Raw genomic sequence first — 20,135 nt, 5'->3', positions numbered from 1 at the left:
TAACCAAGCCTTCCCAGGGGAGTCCAGGCTAACCAAGCCTTCCCAGGGAGTCCAGGCTAACCAAGCCTTCCCAGGGGCATCCAGGCTAACCAATCCTTCCCAGGGGCATCCAGGCTAACCAAACCTTCCCAGGGAGTCCAGGCTAACCAAGCCTTTCCAGGGGCATCCAGGCTAACCATGCCTTCCCAGGGGCATCCAGGCTAACCAATCCTTCCAAGGGGCATCCAGGCTAACCAAGCCTTTCCAGGGGCATCCAGGCTAACCAAGCCTTCCCAGGGGCATCCAGGCTAACCAATCCTTCCAAGGGGCATCGAGGCTAACCAAGCCTTCCCAGGGGAGTCCAGGCTAACCAAGCCTTCCCAGGGGCATCCAGGCTAACCAATCCTTCCCAGGGGAGTCCAGGCTAACCAAGCCTTCCCAGGGGAGTCCAGGCTAACCAAGCCTTCCCAGGGGCATCCAGGCTAACCAAGCCTTCCCAGGGGAGTCCAGGCTAACCAAGCCTTCCCAGGGGCATCCAGGCTAACCAAGCCTTCCCAGGGGCATCCAGGCTAACCAATCCTTCCCAGGGGCATCCAGGCTAACCAAGCCTTCCCAGGGGAGTCCAGGCTAACCAAGCCTTCCCAGGGGCATCCAGGCTAACCAAGCCTTCCCAGGGAGTCCAGGCTAACCAAGCCTTCCCAGGGGCATCCAGGCTAACCAAGCCTTCCCAGGGGAGTCCAGGCTAACCAAGCCTTCCCAGGGGAGTCCAGGCTAACCAAGCCTTCCCAGGGGCATCCAGGCTAACCAAGCCTTCCCAGGCTAACCAAGCCTTCCCAGGGGCATCCAGGCTAACCAAGCCTTCCCAGGGGAGTCCAGGCTAACCAAGCCTTCCCAGGGGCATCCAGGCTAACCAAGCCTTCCCAGGGAGTCCAGGCTAACCAATCCTTCCAAGGGGCATCCAGGCTAAACAAGCCTTCCCAGGGGAGTCGAGGCTAACCAAGCCTTCCCAGGGGCATCCAGGCTAACCAATCCTTCCCAGGGGAGTCCAGGCTAACCAAGCCTTCCCAGGGGAGTCCAGGCTAACCAAGCCTTCCCAGGGGCATCCAGGCTAACCAAGCCTTCCCAGGGGAGTCCAGGCTAACCAAGCCTTCCCAGGGGCATCCAGGCTAACCAAGCCTTTCCAGGGGAGTCCAGGCTAACCAAGCCTTCCCAGGGGAGTCCAGGCTAACCAAGCCTTCCCAGGGAGTCCAGGCTAACCAAGCCTTCCCAGGGGAGTCCAGGCTAACCAAGCCTTCCCAGGGGTCCAGGCTAACCAAGCCTTCCCAGGGGAGTCCAGGCTAACCAAGCCTTCCCAGGGAGTCCAGGCTAACCAAGCCTTCCCAGGGGCATCCAGGCTAACCAATCCTTCCCAGGGGCATCCAGGCTAACCAAGCCTTCCCAGGGAGTCCAGGCTAACCAAGCCTTCCCAGGGGCATCCAGGCTAACCAAGCCTTCCCAGGGGAGTCCAGGCTAACCAAGCCTTCCCAGGGGAGTCCAGGCTAACCAAGCCTTCCCAGGGGCATCCAGGCTAACCAATCCTTCCCAGGGGCATCCAGGCTAACCAAACCTTCCCAGGGGAGTCCAGGCTAACCAAGCCTTTCCAGGGGCGTCCAGGCTAACCAAGCCTTCCCAGGGGCATCCAGGCTAACCAATCCTTCCAAGGGGCATCCAGGCTAACCAAGCCTTTCCAGGGGCATCCAGGCTAACCAAGCCTTCCCAGGGGCATCCAGGCTAACCAATCCTTCCAAGGGGCATCCAGGCTAACCAAGCCTTCCCAGGGGAGTCCAGGCTAACCAAGCCTTCCCAGGGGCATCCAGGCTAACCAATCCTTCCCAGGGGAGTCCAGGCTAACCAAGCCTTCCCAGGGAGTCCAGGCTAACCAAGCCTTCCCAGGGGCATCCAGGCTAACCAAGCCTTCCCAGGGGAGTCCAGGCTAACCAAGCCTTCCCAGGGGCATCCAGGCTAACCAAGCCTTCCCAGGGGCATCCAGGCTAACCAATCCTTCCCAGGGGCATCCAGGCTAACCAAGCCTTCCCAGGGGAGTCCAGGCTAACCAAGCCTTCCCAGGGGAGTCCAGGCTAACCAAGCCTTCCCAGGGGAGTCCATGCTAACCAAGCCTTCCCAGGGGAGTTCAGGCTAACCAAGCCTTCCCAGGGGAGTCCAGGCTAACCAAGCCTTCCCAGGGGAGTCCAGGCTAACCAAGCCTTCCCAGGGGAGTCCAGGCTAACCAAGCCTTCCCAGGGGTGTTCAGGCTAACCAAGGGAGTAAGGATTGTACAGTTTCCTTTTGTCATCAAGGCTTCAAGATCTGCCAACTGCTCACGTGGACAGGAGAACGCTATCTGCCCGAAGGCTGTCACATGATCTATTGTCCCAACAACGTTGTGAAGATCTAGTTTACACTGAGTTTCTGTGAATCCCATCAGCACAGTCTTCTTCTGCTCATTGCCGTCTTTCACCTTCGTCCCCAGAAGGGAGGAGCAGCCATGTATTGATTCCTGCAGGTCAGACCCTGCCAGACACCTTCTGTACAGGATCAGTGGGAGGCTGTTCTTTGTCCACCAGGTAGAGGCGATAACCTTCTGGGGCCTCAGCCATATGGTGGGGTGGCAGGGTAGCCTAGTGGTTAGAACGGCGGACTAGCAACCGGAAGGTTGCTAGGCAGTTAACCCACTGTTCCTAGGCCGTCATTGAAAATAAGAATTTGTTCTTAACTGACTTGCCTAGTTAAATAAAGGTAAAATTTAAAAGAGATATATATATAGAGAGAGAGGCCCTTTCCAACCCCAGTGAGGGGCCAACCAAGCAGCTTAGCATTGCTGACAGCCTGGCTAGACTGCAGAGTCAAACTGAGGAAGTCGTTGCCTAGGCGATTTTCTCCCACTCTATAATTGTAGATCAGTTCAGCCACAAGGTCATCATACTCTGGCCCCAAGCCGACCATTAACTTGCTCCATTTTCCATCATAAAGGGCCCTTACAAGTTGCCTTACATCCTTCTTCCAACTCTTTGTGACGCAAAATCGTCATGCCGAGCACATCTCTGTAAAAGGTTACCGTTTTGCTGCTGTCCCCTACTTTGAAAACAAAATGCAAGACTGACCTCAAAGCCAATATAACCCATGTGAGTTTGCTTATGTAGTACACAATTATATATCACACTCAGTTTGTCTACGTTGTTTAAGGATCCTTGCAATTGATTGTCAATATAGAAAAGAAAAACAGAAGAAACAACAGAGAAACAAGACTTTGAGAAAAAACACCCTACGAGGCATGATCATTATCAATGTTTTACTTTTCCCTTAACCTTACCACTTTCCCCTTATCCTTACCACTTTCCCTTATCCTTACCACTTTTCCCTTATCCTTAGCACTTTTCCCTTATCCTTAGCACTTTTCCCTTATCCTTACCACTTTCCCCTTATCCTTACCACTTTCCCTTATCCTTACCGCTTTCCCTTACCCTTACCACTTTTCCCTTATCCTTACCACTTTCCCCTTATCCTTACCACTTTCCCCTTATCCTTACCACTTTCCCCTTATCCTTACCACTTTTCCCTTATCCTTAGCACTTTTCCCTTATCCTTACCACTTTCCCCTTATCCTTACCACTTTCCCTTATCCTTACCGCTTTCCCTTATCCTTACCGCTTTTCCCTTATCCTTACCACTTTCCCCTTATCCTTACCACTTTCCCCTAATCCTTACCACTTTCCCTTTCCTTACCACTTTTCCCTTAACCTTACTACTTTTTCCTTATCCTTACAACTTTTCCCTTAACCTTACCACTTTTCCCTTAACCTTACCACTTTTCCCTTATCCTTACCACTTTTCCCTAATCCTTACCACTTTTCCCTTATCCTTACCACTTTTCCCTTAACCTTCCCACTTTCCCCTTATCCTTACCACTTTCCGCTTATCCTTACCACTTTCCCTTATCCTTACCACTTTCCCTTACCCTTACCACTTTCCCTTATCCTTACCACTTTTCCCTTAACCTTACCACTTTTCCCTTATCCTTACCACTTTTCCCTTATCCTTACCACTTTTCCCTTAACCTTACCACTTTTCCCTTATCCTTACCACTTTTCCCTTATCCTTACCACTTTTCCCTTATCCTTACCACTTTTCCCTTAACCTTACCACTTTTCCCTTATCCTTACCACTTTTCCCTTATCCTTACCACTTTTCCCTTAACCTTACCACTTTTCCCTTATCCTTACCACTTTTCCCTTATCCTTACCACTTTTCCCTTAACCTTACCACTTTTCCCTTATCCTTACCACTTTTCCCTTATCCTTACCACTTTTCCCTTATCCTTACCACTTTTCCTTATCCTTACCACTTTTCCCTTGTCCTTACCACTTTTCCCTTATCCTTACCACTTTTCCCTTAACCTTACCACTTTTCCCTTATCCTTGCCACTTTTCCCTTATCCTTACCACTTTTCCCTTATCCTTACCACTTTTCCCTTAACCTTACCACTTTTCCCTTAACCTTACCACTTTTCCCTTAACCTTACCACTTTTCCCTTATCCTTACCACTTTTCCCTTAACCTTACCACTTTTCCCTTAACCTTACCACTTTTCCCTTATCCTTACCACTTTTCCCTTAACCTTACCAATTTTCCCTTAACTTACCACTTTCCCCTTATCCTTACCACTTTCCGCTTATCCTTACCACTTTCCCTTATCCTTACCACTTTCCCTTATCCTTACCACTTTCCCTTATCCTTACCACTTTTCCCTTAACCTTACCACTTTTCCCTTATCCTTACCACTTTTCCCTTATCCTTACCACTTTTCCATTAACCTTACCACTTTTCCCTTAGCCTTACCACTTTCCCTTATCCTTACCACTTTTCCCTTATCCTTACCACTTTTCCCTTAACCTTACCACTTTTCCCTTATCCTTACCACTTTTCCCTTATCCTTACCACTTTTCCCTTAACCTTACCACTTTTCCCTTATCCTTACCACTTTTCCCTTATCCTTACCACTTTTCCCTTAACCTTACCACTTTTCCCTTATCCTTACCACTTTTCCCTTATCCTTACCACTTTTCCCTTATCCTTACCACTTTTCCCTTATCCTTACCACTTTTCCCTTGTCCTTACCACTTTTCCCTTATCTTACCACTTTTCCCTTAACCTTACCACTTTTCCCTTATCCTTGCCACTTTTCCCTTATCCTTACCACTTTTCCCTTATCCTTACCACTTTTCCCTTAACCTTACCACTTTTCCCTTATCCTTACCACTTTTCCCTTAACCTTACCACTTTTCCCTTATCCTTACCACTTTTCCCTTAACCTTACCACTTTTCCCTTATCCTTACCACTTTTCCCTAATCCTTACCACTTTTCCCTTAACCTTACCACTTTCCCCTTAACCTTACCACTTTTCCCTTATCCTTACCACTTTTCCCTTAACCTTACCACTTTTCCCTTATCCTTACCACTTTTCCCTTGTCCTTACCACTTTTCCCTTAACCTTACCACTTTTCCCTTAACCTTACCACTTTTCCCTTATCCTTACCACTTTTCCCTTAACCTTACCACTTTTCCCTATCCTTACCACTTTTCCCTTAACCTTACCACTTTTCCCTTATCCTTACCACTTTTCCCTTAACCTTACCACTTTCCCCTTATCCTTACCACTTTTCCCTAATCCTTACCACTTTTCCCTTAACCTTACCACTTTTCCCTTAACTTTACCACTTTTCCCTTATCCTTACCACTTTTCCCTTAACCTTACCACTTTTCCCTTAACCTTACCACTTTTCCCTTATCCTTACCACTTTTCCCTTAACCTTACCACTTTTCCCTTAACCTTACCACTTTTCCCTTATCCTTACCACTTTTCCCTTATCCTTACCACTTTTCCCTTATCCTTACCACTTTTCCCTAATCCTTACCACTTTTCCCTTATCCTTGCCACTTTTCCCTTATCCTTACCACTTTTCCCTTAACCTTACCACTTTTCCCTTAACCTTACCACTTTTCCCTTATCCTTACCACTTTTCCCTTGTCCTTACCACTTTTCCCTTAACCTTACCACTTTTCCCTTATCCTTACCACTTTTCCCTTAACCTTACCACTTTTCCCTTATCCTTACCACTTTTCCCTTAACCTTACCACTTTTCCCTTAACCTTACCACTTTTCCCTTATCCTTACCACTTTTCCCTTATCCTTTCCACTTTTCCCTTATCCTTACCACTTTTCCCTTATCCTTACCACTTTTCCCTTATCCTTACCACTTTTCCCTTATCCTTACCACTTTTCCCTAATCCTTACCACTTTTCCCTTATCCTTACCACTTTTCCCTAATCCTTACCACTTTTCCCTTATCCTTACCACTTTTCCCTTATCCTTACCACTTTTCCCTAATCCTTACCACTTTTCCCTAATCCTTACCACTTTTCCCTTATCCTTACCACTTTTCCCTTAACCTTACCACTTTTCCCACTACCTTTTGCTGCCGTGACAGCAGTAACAAATTATCTCAAGCGGGGACGCTTCTTCACATTCAACTGATCTAACCCCACCGTCTTCTGTAACACCACAGCTGACCTCAACATCAAAGAAATTTGTCAATTTGACAGATTTCCCAAAAGTCTGATCCAGGAACCCATTTACCTGGGGCGGCAGGTAGCCTAGTGGTTAGAGCGTTGGGCCAGTAACCCAAAGGTTGCTAGATTGAATCCCAGAGCTGACAAGGTAAAAATATGTTGTTCTTCCCCTGAACTAGCAGTTAACCCACTTGTCCCCAGTAGGTCTTCGTTGTAAATAAGAATTTGTTATTAACTGACTTGCCTAGTTAAATAAAGGTTCAATAAATTACCTCTTCTAGATTGTACATTTAGATGTCACTAGCTGCTATCAAATCAAAAGAGATGTTCATATCCTTCTCCTGATCCCCCTCAACTGAGGCCACAGACACCTGACTCCTCTCAACACTCCTTACTTGCACCCTATCACTCGTACTAGGCATCTCCTCCACTACCTGGGAGACTAGCCTCACCTGAACCCCTCCTGTACCCCATCACTCATACCAGGCATCTCCTAAACTACCTGGGAGACTAGCCTCACCTGAACCCCTCCTGTACCCCATCACTCGTACCAGGCATCTCCTAAACTACCTGGGAGACTAGGTTCACCTGAACCCCCTCCTGTACCCCATCACTCGTACCAGGCATCTCCTAAACTACCTGGGAGACTAGCCTCACCTGAACCCCTCCTGTACCCCATCACTCGTACCAGGCATCTCCTCCACTACCTGGGAGACTAGCCTCACCTGAACCTCTCCTGTACCCCATCACTCGTACCAGGCATCTCCTACACTACCTGGGAGACTAGCCTCACCTGAACCCCTCCTGTACCCCATCACTCGTACCAGGCATCTCCTAAACTACCTGGGAGACTAGCCTCACCTGAACCCCTCCTATACCCCATCACTCGTACCAGGCATCTCCTAAACTACTTGGGAGACTAGCCTCACCTGAACCCCTCCTATACCCCATCACTCGTACCAGGCATCTCCTAAACTACCTGGGAGACTAGCCTCACCTGAACCCCCTCCTATACCCCATCACTCGTACCAGGCATCTCCTAAACTACCTGGGAGACTAGCCTCACCTGAACCCCCTCCTGTACCCCATCACTCGTACCAGGCATCTCCTAAACTACCTGGGAGACTAGCCTCACCTAAGCAAACCAAGCGTTTGTGTAACTACCTGGGAGACTAGCTCCACCTGAACCCCTCCTGTACCTCATGACTTGTACTGGGCATCTCTTCACCAGTCTGGGGAAATGGCTCCCCAAATCCGTCCTTACCACCTACAACAATATGTTTCTGCTGCAAAACAGATGCTATGTTCCCCTCTGGTACAATCTGCAACTCAGTACCCTCAACACGGACAACTTGTTCCTCAGCAACAGGTGCTTGTGACTGCTCTACCACTGTCGGTCCACCTCTCCCTTTCAAACAACAAAGCAAAACAAAAAAACAACAACAAACAACAAACAACCTGTTTCTAAGCCGGGTGTTTGAAACAACATAACCTGTTTCAGAGCCGGGTGTTTAACATAACCTGTTTCAGAGCCGGGTGTTTGAAACGACATAACTTCCCAAACCGCATTAACTCGCGCTCCAACAGCTCGTTGGGAATAAACGGCGGTATGTTTGAAATCCTTGCCCTTGTTGGCGGGGAAAAAAGCGGAGTTACTTTAATAGACATTCCTTTAAGAAGTATGCCATGCTCAACCATCCGATCAACAAGACACTCTTCTTTAAGAAGTACACCATGCTCAACCATCCGATCAACAAGACACTCTTCTTTAAGAAGTACGCCATGCTCAACCATCCGATCAACAAGACACTCTTCTTTAAGAAGTACACCATGCTCAACCATCCGATCAACAAGACACTCTTCTTTAAGAAGTACACCATGCTCAACCATCCGATCAACAAGACACTCTTCTTTAAGAAGTACGCCATGCTCAACCATCCGATCAACAAGACACTCTTCTTTAAGAAGTACACCATGCTCAACCATACAATCAACAAGACACTCTTCTTTAAGAAGTACGCCATGCTCAACCATACGATCAACAAGACACTCTTCTTTAAGAAGTACACCATGCTCAACCATCCGATCAACAAGACACTCTTCTTTAAGAAGTACACCATGCTCAACCATCCGATCAACAAGACACTCTTCTTTAAGAAAAAAACACCTCCGCTTTATTCATCCGCAAAGCATAAGCAACATTTTCATAGCCTACCCTCTCTCCTACTGAGACAAGAAACTCCTCCACAGTGACAGTGGCTTCAGTAACACACCTAAAGCCGTGCCGAGATCATGCATAGAAAAAGGCAAACCACCAAGAAAAGGAAACAAGAAAGAACAGGCGATCTAACTCCAGACAACACTCGCATTTGCTCATACAATTCCCAGCATGTAGAGAGAGAGAGAGAGAGAGAGAGAGAGAGAGAGAGAGAGAGAGAGAGAGAGAGAGAGAGAGAGACAGACAGACAGACAGACAGACAGACAGACAGACAGACAGACAGACAGACAGACAGACAGACAGACAGACAGACAGACAGACAGACAGACAGACAGACAGACAGACAGACAGACAGACAGACAGACAGACAGACAGACAGACAGACAGAGGAATAGTTATATAGAAAGAGATATTTTACTTGCTTAGATAATGTAAACATGTGTTTCCCATGCCAATAAAGCCCATTAAATTGAATTAAAATTGAATTACCCCTTGTGTAGTCTTAACATACCTTAAGGGAACATTTCGGCATTTGCCGTATGGTTAGTGAGAAAGTCCACATTGCAAATGTACGGTCCCTTACTAGACGTCCGAAAACGTTTTTAAAATTCGCGGACGGCGTCGGGCCGAGCGGCAGGGCCGGACCTACCAGGAAGTCATCAAATGAACTTTGTCGGACATTCGGTTTCCGTTTCACAAAAATAATAAGATTTTGGTCATTTTTCCACTGTCCCAGAATATCCCACAGGGGGGCATAAGCAATCATATTGCTATCGGACAAAACATCACGATTCACGACGGGGCCTTATCTCGAAAACGGAAAATATTTCGAAGCCGAAACTCGGTGAGCGTAGGTTTGGCATAATGGGCAGTTGGCCCCGAACAAGATGGCGTCCAGGCCTCAACGGTTTTTGAGTTATGGCCATTTATCTGGGATTAAAGGTCCAAAATGAAAATAGAGAAATTATTTTTCCACTTCATGTCAAAGTCAAGGAGCCTCCGGTGTCAATAAAAAAAGAACCAGCCATTTATCTATCGTCATTTTAAGAGAAATCGTACAATGACAGATTGGTGATGTTCACGGATAGGTGTTTTTTTTTTTCAACGGTTACAGATCTAGTTGCAGGGTGTTCTTACGAATCTTTTTAAAGTGTGCTGCGGAGCTCTGCGAGATTTCTGTGATTTTCTATGATTTTCTGAAATAACACACACTCACTAAACCCTCTGTAAATAACTCAGTTCTTAACGTAAAGACTTAAAACTCAGGATTCTGTAAAGGCATACCCCAATCAGGATATGGGTTTATTTATAGCTTCCTGTGCCAACCGGAAGTGCCTTAAATGATGTCATAGTGGCAGTTTCCAAGGGTTAAAAAGGTCAGATCTTTTCAAAACTTCATATGTGTGATTAGGCAATCCCCATAAACTGTAAGTCAGTCATTTCTCCCAACAGATGTCAAAGAAAAGCTCTCACACACACACACAGCAAGGATGGAGTGACAAAGTGCGGTGCTTAAAGACACAGAGAGCAGGCAATGGCATTACCATAATCCCTAGGCCGTGCCGAGTTCAACGAGATATCCCGCTTGACCGTAGCTCGCTTGCATTTTACAACCATATTTTTATTTTTGGGTTACCAGGTGCCTATTTTAAACAGTCCATAAAGCACTCAGGGCGGCCCCCATGGATAGAGGGTCGTAGTAGGGTACTCCCATAGCGGGCATGGACAATAGGAGTCCCGGTAAATGCATTTACAACCATATTTTTATTTTTGGGTTACCAGTTGCACAACAATGCACGTGCATTTGCAATATGATTCTATAGTGAAAAACACCACCAAATGGACATGATGAAATCAACACAACGAGTGATGGAAAGGAACAACTATCACTGCTCGGCCATCCTGTGTTCATCAGGCCAGTCAATTTTGCATTTTTGAGCATGTCAAATTTCATATGGTAAATGCCCATTGAACCATATTGCAAATGCACGTGCACTTGCAATATGATTGTATGTGAAAAGACATCCCCAAATGGACATGATGAAATCAACACAACGAGTGATGGAAAGGAACAACTATCACTGCTCGGCCATCCTGTGTTCATCAGGCCAGTCAATTTTGCATTTTTGAGCATGTCAAATTTCATATGGTAAATGCCCATTGAACCATATTGCAAATGCACGTGCACTTGCAATATGATTGTATGTGAAAAGACATCACAAAATGGACAGGATGAAGTCAACACAACGAGCGATGGAAAGGAGCAACTATCACTGCCAGGCCATCCCGAGTTCATCTGGACAGTCAATTTTGCATTTCTGCATGATTTTTGAGCATGTCAAATTTCATATGGTAAATGCCCATTGAACCATATTGCAAATGCACGTGCACTTGCAATATGATTGTATGTGAAAAGACATCACCAAATGGACATGATGAAATCAACACAACAAGTGATGGAAAGGAACAACTATCACTGCTCGGCCATCCTGTGTTCATCAGGCCAGTCAATTTTGCATTTTTGAGCATGTCAAATTTCATATGGTAAATGCCCATTGAACCATATTGCAAATGCACGTGCACTTGCAATATGATTGTATGTGAAAAGACATCACCAAAATGGCATTCTGAAATCAACACAAAAAATGGCATCACCATAATCTCCAGACTGTGCCGAGTTCAACGAGACGCCCCGCTTGACCGTAGCTCGTTCTGAGTGCAGCGACCTTGAAAAAAAGAAGGCCCAAAATGAAGCCTGCCCCACAATGTCATTTGATTTTGGGTGGCAGTGAGAGAACCGTTAGGGTGAGAAGCACAATTCGACCTCAGGTACGTTCCTAACGTCCTCCCGATCCGTGCAAGCCTAACCTTGACCCTGTGGCATTAACCCTTAACAGTTAAAATAAGGTGTTTACATCAAACAGTTTGCATTGACTTCTCTCCCCATAGGAATACATTGCCTGCACCTCTAAATTCAACCTGAAGCCTATGTGGGTTATGAATGCCTAATGAACCTGTCTTCTATGACAGTCCATCAGACCACTATGAGGTCTACCTGTGTCGATTCTAAGCTTCCTGGAGCAAATGGAAGTGGTTAAATTGACCCAAAAGGTGTTTTGATGTACATCACCTTCAAAGGTGAAAATGACCCCATTCAACACTGTGTAGATCGTAGATAGGTCAATTCTTAACTTAAAGACTTAAAACTCAGGATTCTGTAGGTTTCTATGTCAGTCAAGACATGTGTTGACTTATAGCTTCCTGTGCCAACCGGAAGTGCCTTTAATTGGGTCACACTGTCTGTTTTGAAGGGTTAGAAAAGTCATATCTCTCCAAAACTTCATATGTGTGACTAGGTAACCCTCCTAAACTGTAAATCAGTCATTTCCCCCAGGAGATGTCAAAGAAAAGCTCTCATACACACACACAGCAAGGATGGAGTGAAAAACTGCGTTGCTGAAAGACACAGAGAGCAGGCAATGGCATTACCATAATCCCTAGGCTGTGCCGAGTTCAACGAGATATCCCGCTTGACCGTAGCTCGCTCGGTCTGGGCGCAGCGACCATTTGAAAAGTAGGCCCAATATGAAGCCTGCCCCACAACGTCATTTGCTTTTGGGTGACAGCGGCAGAACCGTTAGGTTTAGAAGGAAAATTCAACCACAGGAATGTTCCTAAGGTCCTTCCGATCCGTGCAAGCCTAACCTTGACCGTGTGGCATTAACCCTTGACAGTTAAAAGAAGGTGTTTACATCAAACAGTTTGCATTGACTTCTCTCCCCATAGGAATACATTGCCTGCACCCCTAAATTCAACCTGGAGTCTATATGGGTTATGAATGCCGTATGAACCTGTCTTCGGTAACAGTCCATCAGGCCACTATGAGGTCTACCTGTGTTGATTCTAAGCTTCCTTGAGCAACCGGAAGTGGTTAAAATCACCCTAAAAGTGTATATCCATACCCTGCCTGCAGTTTGATAGACATAGTGCATTCAACCCTGTGTAAATCAGTCAATTCTTAACGTAAAGACTTAAAACTCAGGATTCTGTAACAGCATACCCCAATGAGGATATGTGTTGACTTATAGCTTCCTGTGCCAACCGGAAGTGTCATAATTGGTGTCTCAGGGGCTGTTTCGAGGGGTTAAAAAAGTCAGATCTTTCCAAAACTTCATATATGTGATTAGGCAACCCCCATGAACTGTAAATCAGTCATTTTTCCCATAAAATTTCAAAGGAAAAATAAATCACACTAAAACACAACTTGGAAGGAGGGACGTATTGGGGTGCGTAGAGACAGACAGTGACTGCAATAGATAGTTAGCTTTGTTCGAGCTAAAAAGAACCGTCAGACCTAGAGTTCCGAAACTTTAGAAACCTGTTCTAGACCTCAGGTCGATAGTGCGTGGTGAGTTAGGTGGCTCTAGAAGGTTCTCGGACCGAGAAACAGCCTCGTACATTTGCAATGATTTCAATTCATTTTGACCATTACGAAAATGACGACATTTAGAAAAGTCTCAGAGACGCAAGGCTAGGTGCATTGAAACCGGCTCGGCCCATAGAGACAGACCCCAACGTTTCTGTCCGATAGCTCATTCAAGGACCCCGTAGCAAGGCATGGAAAAAAGTGGATTTTCAGCACCAATTAGGGTTTTACTCGGGCACCGAAGGACCTATCGAGCCGAAACTCGGGATTCGGGGTCGCCTCACATAGGCCTTCACATAATGTCCGACCTGGACCCGCAGCTAGAACGTAACTATGTGTTTTACGTTTTTATTATGTTTTAAACCGAAGGCGCTGTGAATTATGGGCCTGCTCTGACATATGTGATAGTTGGCTTCTAAATGAGTAGGAAAAAGTGGGTTTGGTGTTAATTGATATCAGTTTGGTGTCATAATGACATCTAATTGACTGATGGACACTGACTTGCTAGTTGACTTTTGTACATTTGCAATGTGTTTAAACGGAGAGGGACCATCACCAAAATGGCATTCTGAAATCAACACAAAAAATGGCATCACCATAGTCTCCAGACTGTGCCGAGTTCAACGAGACGCCCCGCTTGACCGTAGCTCGTTCTGAGTGCAGCGACCTTGAAAAAAAGAAGGCCCAAAATGAAGCCTGCCCCACAATGTCATTTGATTTTGGGTGGCAGTGAGAGAACCGTTAGGGTGAGAAGCACAATTCGACCTCAGGTACGTTCCTAAGGTCCTCCCGATCCGTGCAAGCCTAACCTTGACCCTGTGGCATTAACCCTTAACAGTTAAAAGAAGGTGTTTACATCAAACAGTTTGCATTGACTTCTCTCCCCATAGGAATACATTGCCTGCACCTCTAAATTCAACCTGAAGCCTATGTGGGTTATGAATGCCTAATGAACCTGTCTTCTATGACAGTCCATCAGACCACTATGAGGTCTACCTGTGTCGATTCTAAGCTTCCTGGAGCAAACGGAAGTGGTTAAATTGACCCAAAAGGTGTTTTGATGTACATCACCTTCAAAGGTGAAAATGACCCCATTCAACACTGTGTAGATCGTAGATAGGTCAATTCTTAACTTAAAGACTTAAAACTCAGGATTCTGTAGGTTTCTATGTCAGTCAAGACATGTGTTGACTTATAGCTTCCTGTGCCAACCGGAAGTGCCTTTAATTGGGTCACACTGTCTGTTTTGAAGGGTTAGAAAAGTCACATCTCTCCAAAACTTCATATGTGTGACTAGGTAACCCTCCTAAACTGTAAATCAGTCATTTCCCCCAGGAGATGTCAAAGAAAAGCTCTCATACACACACACAGCAAGGATGGAGTGACAAAGTGCGGTGCTTAAAGACACAGAGAGCAGGCAATGGCATTACCATAATCCCTAGGCCGTGCCGAGTTCAACGAGATATCCCGCTTGACCGTAGCTCGCTTGCATTTTACAACCATATTTTTATTTTTGGGTTACCAGGTGCACTGCATTTTGCAATATGATTCTATAGTGAAAAAACACCACCAAATGGACATGATGAAATCAACACAACGATGATGGAAAGGAACAACTATCACTGCCATCGGCCATCCTGTGTTCACAATCAGGCCAGTCAATTTTGCATTTTTGAGCATGTCAAATTTCATATGGTAAATGCCCATTGAACCATATTGCAAATGCACGTGCACTTGCAATATGATTGTATGTGAAAAGACATCACAAAATGGACAGGATGAAGTCAACACAACGAGCGATGGAAAGGAGCAACTATCACTGCCAGTCCATCCCGAGTTCATCTGGCCAGTCAATTTTGCATTTCTGCAGGATTTTTGAGCATGCAAATTTCATATGGTAAATGCCCATTGAACCATATTGCAAATGCACGTGCACTTGCAATATGATTGTATGTGAAAAGACATCACCAAATGGACATGATGAAATCAACACAACGAGTGATGGAAAGGAACAACTATCACTGCTCGGCCATCCTGTGTTCATCGGGGCAATCAATTTCACATTCCTGCAGCATTTTTATAGCATGACAAATTCGTGATGGTACCTGCCCATTGAACCATATTGCAAATGCACAGTGACTTTGCAAAAGTAAGAAAACATAAACAAATGGACATAATGAAATCACCATATTTTTATTTTTGGGTTACCAGTTGCACAACAATGCACGTGCATTTGCAATATGATTCTATAGTGAAAAAACACCACCAAATGGACATGATGAAATCAACACAACGAGTGATGGAAAGGAACAACTATCACTGCTCGGCCATCCCGAGTTCATCTGGCCAGTCAATTTTGCATTTCTGCAGGATTTTTGAGCATGTCAAATTTCATATGGTAAATGCCCATTGAACCATATTGCAAATGCACGTGCACTTGCAATATGATTGTATGTGAAAAGACATCACCAAATGGACATGATGAAATCAACACAACGAGTGATGGAAAGGAACAACTATCACTGCTCGGCCATCCTGTGTTCATCAGGCCAGTCAATTTTGCATTTTTGCAGGATTTTTGAGCATGTCAAATTTCATATGGTAAATGCCCATTGAACCATATTGCAAATGCACGTGCACTTGCAATATGATTGTATGTGAAAAGACATCACAAAATGGACAGGATGAAGTCAACACAACGAGCGATGGAAAGGAGCAACTATCACTGCCAGGCCATCCCGAGTTCATCTGGCCAGTCAATTTTGCATTTCTGCAGGATTTTTGAGCATGTCAAATTTCATATGGTAAATGCCCATTGAACCATATTGCAAATGCACGTGCACTTGCAATATGATTGTATGTGAAAAGACATCACCAAATGGACATGATGAAATCAACACAACGAGTGATGGAAAGGAACAACTATCACTGCTCGGCCATCCTGTGTTCATCAGGCCAGTCAATTTTGCATTTCTGCATGATTTTTGAGCATGTCAAATTTCATATGGTAAATGCCCATTGAACCATATTGCAAATGCACGTGCACTTGCAATATGATTGTATGTGAAAAAACATCACCAAATGGACATGATGAAATCAACACAACGAGTGATGGAAAGGAACAACTATCACTGCCCGGCCATCCTGTGTTCCCATAGCGGGCATTAATATCAGAATGACCGGTAAATGCATTTTGGAGCATATTTTAATTTTTGGGTTACCGGGTGCACAACAATCAGTATCCATCGTAATATTTTAAACAGTCCACAAAGCACTCAGGACGGCCCTGACAGAGAGAGGGCCGTAGTAGGGTGCTTCCATATCGGGCATTAATATGAGAATGACCCTTAAATGCATTTAGGACCATATTTTAATTTTTGGGTTCCCAGGTGCATCCACTTTATTTTGGGTTCCCAGGTGCCCCCACTTTATTTTGGGTTCCCAGATGCACAACTTCTATTTTGGGTCACCAGGTGCACGCGGTTCCGAACAGCGCAGCTATTTGCTTTATAGCCCGAGGGAGGGTGCTTAAGTGTGGGTGCCCTGGTTCACCTGGTGTGCGAGGTTGTGGAGGTGGGGGGGTCCCCTGCTGGAATCATCCCCGGAAATAGAGTGGTGTTACCCGGGTGGTGAGTGAGGGCCTAACTGCCTGAAGGTCCATATTTTAATTTTTGGGTTACCAGTTGCACGTTTTCAATCACCAGTTGCACAATCACCAGTTGCACAACAATCAGTATCCATCGTGATATTTTAAACAGTCCATAAAGCACTAAATGACGGCCCCCACGGAAAGAGGGCCGTAGTAGGGTGCTTCCATAGCGGGCATTAATATGAGAATGACCCTTAAATGCATTTTGGAGCATATTTAATTTTTGGGTTACCAGTTGCACATGTTCAATCACCTCAACAGGTGCACAGCAATGAGTATCCATCAGAACATGTTAAAGTGTCCATACATCACTCAGGACGGCCCCTATGGAAAGAGGGCCGTAGTAGGGTACTCCTATATCGGGCATTAAAATCAGCATGACCGGAAAATGCATGTAGGACCATGTTTTATTTTTTGGGTTACCAGTTGCACGTTTTCAATCACCAGTTGCACAACAATCAGTATCCATCGTGATATTTTAAAGTGTGCATAAATCACTCAGGATGCCCCCGACAGAGAGGGGCCGTAGTAGGGTACTCCTATAACAGGGCATTAATATGAGAATGACCCTTAAATGCATTTTGGAGCATATTTTAATTTTTGGGTTACCAGTTGCACATGTTCAATCACCTCAACAGGTGCACAGCAATGAGTATCCATCAGAACATGTTAAAGTGTCCATACATCACTCAGGACGGCCCCTATGGAAAGACGGACATTTTACCGGAAAGGAACAAGACCATTTTGCCGTAGTAGGGTACTCCTATATCGGGCATTAAAATCAGCATGACCGGAAAATGCATGTAGGACCATGTTTTATTTTTTGGGTTACCAGTTGCACGTTTTCAATCACCAGTTGCACAACAATCAGTATCCATCGTGATATTTTAAAGTGTCCATAAATCACTCAGGACGCCCCCGACAGAGAGAGAGGGCCGTAGTTTCCTATAACAGGGCATTAATATGAGAATGACCCTTAAATGCATTTTGGAGCCTATTTTAATTTTTGGGTTCCCAGGTGCACATTTCAGATCACCAGTTGCACAACAATGAGTATCCATTGTTAAAGTGTCCCGGTAAATGCATTTACAACCATATTTTTATTTTTGACCAGTTGCACAACAATGCATGTGCATTTGCAATATGATTCTATAAAAAAACATCACCAAATGGACATGATGAAATCAACACAACGGGTGATGGAAAGGAACAACTATCACTGCTCGGCCATCCTGTGTTCATCAGGCCAGTCAATTTTGCATTTTTGAGCATGTCAAATTTCATATGGTAAATGCCCAAGGGTTAGAAAAGTCACATCTCTCCAAAACTTCATATGTGTGACTAGGTAACCCTCCTAAACTGTAAATCAGTCATTTCCCCCAGGAGATGTCAAAGAAAAGCTCTCATACACACACACAGCAAGGATGGAGTGAAAAACTGCGTTGCTGAAAGACACAGAGAGCAGGCAATGGCATTACCATAATCCCTAGGCTGTGCCGAGTTCAACGAGATATCCCGCTTGACCGTAGCTCGCTCGGTCTGGGCGCAGCGACCATTTGAAAAGTAGGCCCAATATGAAGCCTGCCCCACAACGTCATTTGCTTTTGGGTGACAGCGGCAGAACCGTTAGGTTTAGAAGGAAAATTCAACCACAGGAATGTTCCTAAGGTCCTTCCGATCCGTGCAAGCCTAACCTTGACCGTGTGGCATTAACCCTTGACAGTTAAAAGAAGGTGTTTACATCAAACAGTTTGCATTGACTTCTCTCCCCATAGGAATACATTGCCTGCACCCCTAAATTCAACCTGGAGTCTATATGGGTTATGAATGCCGTATGAACCTGTCTTCGGTAACAGTCCATCAGGCCACTATGAGGTCTACCTGTGTTGATTCTAAGCTTCCTAGACCAACCGGAAGTGGTTCAAATCCCCTAAAAGTGTATATCCATACCCTGCCTGCAGTTTGATAGACATAGTGCATTCAACCCTGTGTAAATCAGTCAATTCTTAACGTAAAGACTTAAAACTCAGGATTCTGTAACAGCATACCCCAATGAGGATATGTGTTGACTTATAGCTTCCTGTGCCAACCGGAAGTGTCATAATTGGTGTCTCAGGGGCTGTTTCGAGGGGTTAAAAAGTCAGATCTTTCCAAAACTTCATATATGTGATTAGGCAACCCCCATGAACTGTAAATCAGTCATTTTTCCCATAAAATTTCAAAGGAAAAATAAATCACACTAAAACACAACTTGGAAGGAGGGACGTATTGGGGTGCGTAGAGACAGACAGTGACTGCAATAGTTAGCTTTGTTCGAGCTAAAAAGAACCGTCAGACCTAGAGTTCCGAAACTTTAGAAACCTGTTCTAGACCTCAGGTCGATAGTGCGTGGTGAGTTAGGTGGCTCTAGAAGGTTCTCGGACCGAGAAACAGCCTCGTACATTTGCAATGATTTCAATTCATTTTGACCATTACGAAAATGACGACATTTAGAAAAGTCTCAGAGACGCAAGGCTAGGTGCATTGAAACCGGCTCGGCCCATAGAGACAGACCCCAACGTTTCTGTCCGATAGCTCATTCAAGGACCCCGTAGCAAGGCATGGAAAAAGTGGATTTTCAGCACCAATTAGGGTTTTACTCGGGCACCGAAGGACCTATCGAGCCGAAACTCGGGATTCGGGGTCGCCTCACATAGGCCTTCACATAATGTCCGACCTGGACCCGCAGCTAGAACGTAACTATGTGTTTTACGTTTTTATTATGTTTTAAACCGAAGGCGCTGTGAATTATGGGCCTGCTCTGACATATGTGATAGTTGGCTTCTAAATGAGTAGGAAAAAGTGGGTTTGGTGTTAATTGATATCAGTTTGGTGTCATAATGACATCTAATTGACTGATGGACACTGACTTGCTAGTTGACTTTTGTACATTTGCAATGTGTTTAAACGGAGAGGGACCATCACCAAAATGGCATTCTGAAATCAACACAAAAAATGGCATCACCATAGTCTCCAGACTGTGCCGAGTTCAACGAGACGCCCCGCTTGACCGTAGCTCGTTCTGAGTGCAGCGACCTTGAAAAAAAAGGGCCCAAAATGAAGCCTGCCCCACAATGTCATTTGATTTTGGGTGGCAGTGAGAGAACCGTTAGGGTGAGAAGCACAATTCGACCTCAGGTACGTTCCTAAGGTCCTCCCGATCCGTGCAAGCCTAACCTTGACCCTGTGGCATTAACCCTTAACAGTTAAAAGAAGGT

The 20,135-nt window shown here is 45.3% G+C and overlaps 1 pseudogene; it reads right to left on the bottom strand.

Moving 5' to 3' along the window:
* LOC112267479 overlaps positions 1-20,135 on the bottom strand; it is a 122,432-nt pseudogene that overhangs the window by 7,488 nt on the left and 94,809 nt on the right.

The sequence above is a fragment of the Oncorhynchus tshawytscha genome, linkage group LG14 (assembly GCF_018296145.1).
Source record: "Oncorhynchus tshawytscha isolate Ot180627B linkage group LG14, Otsh_v2.0, whole genome shotgun sequence".
In the NCBI taxonomy this organism is placed as follows: Eukaryota; Metazoa; Chordata; class Actinopteri; order Salmoniformes; family Salmonidae; genus Oncorhynchus; species Oncorhynchus tshawytscha.
The sequence above is the reverse complement of the archived record's forward strand: the minus strand, read 5'-3'. Positions and strand labels throughout refer to the sequence as shown.